Raw genomic sequence first — 6,000 nt, forward strand, 5'->3', positions numbered from 1 at the left:
ATCAGCTCGTTTGGCTGACAGGTGGGGTCGACCGACCCCTAGGGTCGGCCGAACCTGGCCTGCAACGCGTCCAGGTGCATCTCGGGGAGGAGTCACGGCCAAGGCACCTGATCACCTTCCATATGAGCATTTGGCAGGAACCGACCTCTAGAGCTATAAATAGGGCCTCTCTCCCCCCCCCCACCTCCCCCACCCCTCAACACACACACACACTTTCATTCCATCATTCCAAGAAGGCTCTCCTCTCTCTTGCTCTCTTAGCTAGGTAGTGGAGCTAGGCTAGTTCTTCTTTAGCGAGCAAGTCGTCCTCGGGGTCGTTGAGCAATCCTCGGCTCCCGGTATGGCTTTGTATCCGACTTGTTAGACTTCTATTCATAATATAGAGATATGTCATGGTTGCTTTACTATCTTGATAGTTTATCAATTCATGCTTAGTTCGTTCATGAGTTATGCTAAGGTCTTGGTTAGGCCAGATGATCTAGGTATGGATAGAGGTTCGTTGTGCTTCCGGGCTTGCTCTAGTGTTTTACTCATCCATTCGAAGGGTGGGAGACCTGGGGACACTAGAGTAGTGACTTCATACACTAGCGTGGTACTTGGGTATGCGGGATCCTTCGGATATGACCGTGCTCCACGGTGTGACTGGGGTAGATGGCAGGTGGTGACAGCCCTGTCCGTCCGGCGTAACAGCGGTGTTGTGTTTAGCGTACTCCTCGACGTTCGGGTTCGGTGTAGAAGTTCATGCAAAGAGCTAACAGAACTGGACGTTTGCCAGTACGAGACCTTCTCCCCGCTATCCCATTTTCCTGGCACCTGCAGTCCTAACCATGTCCTAACATAATCCCAGCTTTGGATAGAAGCACTAGGACATCTAGCCTAGCCTAAGCTCCAGCTGACTTAACATAGGATAGAGTTGTCTCTTTCTTTTGTCATTTCTCTCTTTTATTCCTTCCTCTTGGAGTATGGTTGTGTGTTGTGTCGCATTACCCTTGCTTATTCTTTACCTGGACTTACCCCTGTTAGAGTTCTGCCTATTGCTTGAGGCACAATGTCATGGTTAATGTTAAGTACAATACCTTTGCCGTTGCCATCCTTTGGGACACAAATAAATGACAATACCCTTACTCTCCGGGTGAAATGCTACAACGGTATATCCGTGCGCTTGTGGATCCATCTGTAATCGTATTGATTATACCACGAGAGTGGCAACCCTTGGGTGCAGTTGCTAGGATGGGTTCGGCGCCCTCATTTCTAGTGATTGCACTAAGGACCGCCAACAGGCAATTCTGAAGTTGTTACCAAGGTCATCGCAAACCTGGTATCGACTTAAGAAATGCCAACAAAAAGTTCCTTATATTTTCATTTTAGCGTAGTCTGACTTGGTTGACTTTCAAATGATGCACTTCTTCCTCTTTGCCTGAGCATTCACTGTCTTAGCTAGCACATTTTCCCTTTTTCGCCATTTAAATTTTGATCTTGGTGGGTTGTTTTATGTAGTTGCACGACCAGCGGGCTAGATAAGTTGGGGTACCAAGGATTAAAGTTGAGATACCACCGGTATGACATACCTGCACGTGCATTTGATTAGTTATGGAACCTTATTAGGCAGTTCGAAAGTAGTCGGCCTATCCGGCTGCCGTGCAACTGCAGCGCAGCCAAATAGGGTGAATAATATCTACGAGAATAGGCAAATAAATATACAATGTGAAGCAATATTGCCGTAAGGTGAAGGTAAGACAGTGCAAATTGGTGGGCAATTTTTACACTTTCTTCTCTAATTCCTCTCTATTTTTTTGGTTCTTACATTGTAGGTTCCCAAATTATCCAACAGAGCAGATCAAGTACAAAGCATGAATCAGATATGATGTGCAGTATGAATCAAATCAAGTAAATAAATACATATATATATAGTGAGAGCAAGTACATTTCTTGCCTTTTTTCTCTAGATATATACTTGATTAAGCAATAATGTTGTTCTAGATTAGGCAAATTATACAATTGCTTTAGGCAATAATATAATTCTGAATTAGGTAATAATATGGCTGGAAATTTAGGTATATGGTTCCAAATTAGGTAATAATATGGCAAGAAATTTAGGCAATAATGTGTTTCTGAGTTAGCATATGATCGTGAATTAGATCATATGGAACTAGCAATGTTTATTATGTCTCGTTGATATTTACTCTTAATACTAACCGCACTTTCTATTCTATCACTAATCTATGTTTTCTTTCCTCATTTTTTTCTCACACAAATGGTGTTTAGAACCTGAAACTTGTTGTGCCTTTTTTTCTGCCTGCAAGTTTCCTCATCGAATGGACACTATAACATGCTCTTCAGCGGTAAGGCTCTTACCATTGTATCTTTTGCTATGTCCCCAATAGAGTTTTGAGTTCTCAGATTTCATACATAAAGACAACTTTCCTATTTTTTCTCACAGCTTTGTGATTGGTGGCCGAAAGTTCATTAGATTGTCATCGGCAGCAGTTTAGTTGCAGCTCAACCTTGGTTTGATCCATGAGCATCTTGGTAGCAGTTGTAGCAGCTTGTTAGTAGTTGTAGTAGAATATTTTGTTTGATCAGTACAATAGTGGAGGCAATCAGGAAATCAGTTTAGTTTTGAAACTTTGTTAATATTTAAAATTTAGATGGGTGAAAATGCGTTTGTATATGTTTTAATTTGCTTAGTGTTTATTAAAGTTTTGTTTATGAGATCCTAAAAGTTTTCTTTTTATTGCGCTTGTTGAAACATCTAGAAGCAAGAAAATTAGGAGATGCAGTAGTAGGGGGGGCTGTTTCTTGGTGAAAAAATTAGTCCTGATCGGTGCTAGGTTTATGTCCTGATGATCTACCAATTTTTGTGCTAGAAAAGTAAAGGTAGTCCTGCCTGTATATTTTATCATTCCAAAAACGAAACAGTCGTACGGCCAGCCAAAATTATGGCGGGTCGTGTGTTAGCCACATCCTTTTAATTAACTAAACAAGCCGACATAATGATAAAGCTACGAATCAGAACCAAGGAAAGATCAAAAAGAAAAATGAGCGAAGAAAAGAACAAGACAGTGACACGAGCAAAGTCCAGTGAACAGGGGGCAAGAACCAATACTACTCTGGCCAAGGAGGAAGCTTAAAGGAACAAAGTTTTTCTCAACCAAATATGAAAGGAAACTCAATTTGGAGGCTCAATAAGGCCCTACACAAGCGAAATGACAAGCAACAACCGGCCCACTAGTGCTGATAGTGAAAGAAAATGATAAAGCACGGATCACTAGCATCACCAAGCATATGGCAGCCCAAAATTCGACAAATGGCAAGCTAATATTTGTCTGCTTCTAGCTCGCTATTTGCTCAACCATTTGAAACAGGACATCCCGTGGCGTCCAATTTGTCAACTTGTTCGATTTGATATCACCAACTTGTTGCACGGCTCAGATGGAAGATTGTTGTTCTGAGCGTTGTTGCGCTGTTCAGTGTCGAGTGTCGGAACGACAGCTCGTGGCATAGACTACGGGTGAATGGATGTCATTGTCAAGCTGGCTAAGCTCGCTCCAGCTCATAACGAGCTGATTCGGCTCGGATTGTTACAGAAACTAGCGAAAAAAGTCAAAAACGTAGCTCGGCTCGGCTTGCCAGCAGTTCGAGCCAGATCTGTTTAGCTAGCGAGCTGGGTACCTCCGCGACAGCGATTCAGCCGCACCAAACACGCCCTCCTTTCAGCTCCACGAGGTCGTTCTCACGAGACCTCAAAAAATATAAGGGCCGGGTTCTAAAAGAGCTGGACTCTAATCTTATACAATTTTAAGCTAAAAAAATTAAAAGTCTTGTTGGACTGTGAAGAGGCCACTAGGGTCATGGCCCATTATTACCCCCCTTAAGCACCTCGTTCGACTCCCCTACGGTGAGACCATGCTGTTGACCTATGTCCTCCACATCCTGCGCGCCAATGTAGTGCTGTTGTGGTCCCCGATCTCATTGTCTTTGATGTACATGATGTCGTGCCCCTGAGAACCGCGACGACCTTGCCATGCCGCTTGCCCTCGTTGCCGGGCGGGTTGTCATTGTGTTGCTACCACACTAGCTCTTGTTGGAATTAGGCCCATTTATGGCCCATTCAGGAAAATTCCAAAGCAACATGGCTGGTTGATTTTGTTACACCTTACTAGTGCAAGTGGACTCCAATTTAAATACTAGAGCACTTTCCATGAATGCAGCAGTCAAGAGATGAAGTGTGTAAGTATTTGCTAGACACACATACACACACGCGTGCATATCCATGTCCTTTTCGTGTGGTCTTGTATGGTTTAGCTCGCAATTAGAGCTAAGTTGGCAATATTCGTTTGCCATTATACCTAATACTGGCTTAGTGATTTAGCAAACGAGGCTACAATTTTAGACATGTTTTTAGCTTTCGAGAGACTGAGTAGGCCGATATTTGAGATTGTCGAAGTCACTATTAGCGTCTCGCTATCGACGGGAACGTCGCCTATCACTGAAAAAATAGCGCCAACATGTTTTTAGTTGTACTCAATCCATTCCAAATTATAGGTTATTTTGACAAATTTTAATATATATATATGTATTACTATGCATCTAGATAAACGCCATACTTAGATCTAAATTTGCCAAAATGATCTATCAATTTGAATAGGAGGAAGTATGTGCTAGGTTCTGGTATTTGTATTAGCGATGCTCAACAGTGCTGCCAACTGCCTGCACGGCACAGCTGAGGTGCATTCTGCATCCCACGGGAAAAGCGCGAAAAATGAAGCCGCATGCTGTGCCCATCTTGCGGGAAAGTTTGACTGCCGGCTCGTCTTCTAGAAAGGCTCGCTTAACGAACTGCCAGCTCCTCTTTTTGACCTCATCACCTGTTGCCCTGTTGGGTATGGTGAAAGAAAAGAAGCTTCTGTTGCGCCATTTATTGTCTTTTTCCCCCTTCAGATTCGAGAAGAACACCTCCGAGGAAGATGACTCGTACCTGATGGGGCGCAGAGTCTTGGAGCAGAAGCAATGGCACTGTGCCACGGCAGGCAGGTAGAGGAGGATATCGTGCCTCTCACCGACTCCTAGACGGACCTTCATGTCAGCGTGCTGATCAAGATAACTAATTAACTACTGGGCGTCGGTCTGCCGGGTGTTCGCCTATGGACCGGGGTTGGCGTCAAACAGGCCTTGATTGATGATTGATTAGCAAATATGAACCACAGTTTTAGAGAACCAGGGTGTTGTAGAACTGTATGTTTTTGACTTGAAATTTTATGAACATTTACTTTGGTGTTTTCAAACCCTCGGTTTGGCATGTCTCCTACTCTGGAAGCTAAAGATTCTCGATAACATAGAAATTTCTTTAAATCATAGCGTCAGTTCAATTATTGAAATATGCTTAGCTTGGTACACAAGACAGTGATGGCTGAGTATGTAGCCGTCGGCCAACTCCTCGTCCAGCTAAGAAGATGCTAGCGTTGGATGGAGTTGGGCAAATTCAGTTAGGGCGGCCCAATCATCGTACGCACGGCAGGATAATATTACTCGAATTAATTCATGACCAGTGTGCCTTAGCATCTTCACGTGTTCCCACTACAGGCTGCTACGTACTCTGCAGCTAGGCGGCTATCGAAATCAAATCAGCCGGCAATCGTACTCTACAAATTTTGATTAATCATATCCATCGATCATCTCACTCATCAGCGTCAGGAGTGAAAAGGGGCAAGCGAATTAGAAGAGGAGACGCGCCGCGCACGTCGCCCTGACATGATTATAAAAAGCTCCGGCACGTGCTACCTGGGTTCCACGTATATTTCTGAGTTTCTCCCTGCTCGACGCGATAAGGACGAGCAGGTAGCTGCACTGATGCAAGGGTAGGAGCCACGTCATGTAAATTGCAATGGAGGGCCCGTGTCACCCAAAACACCAACAGATAGTTTTCTAGAGGAGATGAAGAGGAAAAGAGAGAGAGAGAACAAAACCAAAACTGCTTGATTGTGTACATACTCTGTACTC

Source organism: Panicum virgatum, chromosome 3K, assembly GCF_016808335.1.
Source record: "Panicum virgatum strain AP13 chromosome 3K, P.virgatum_v5, whole genome shotgun sequence".
Lineage (NCBI taxonomy): Eukaryota > Viridiplantae > Streptophyta > Magnoliopsida > Poales > Poaceae > Panicum > Panicum virgatum.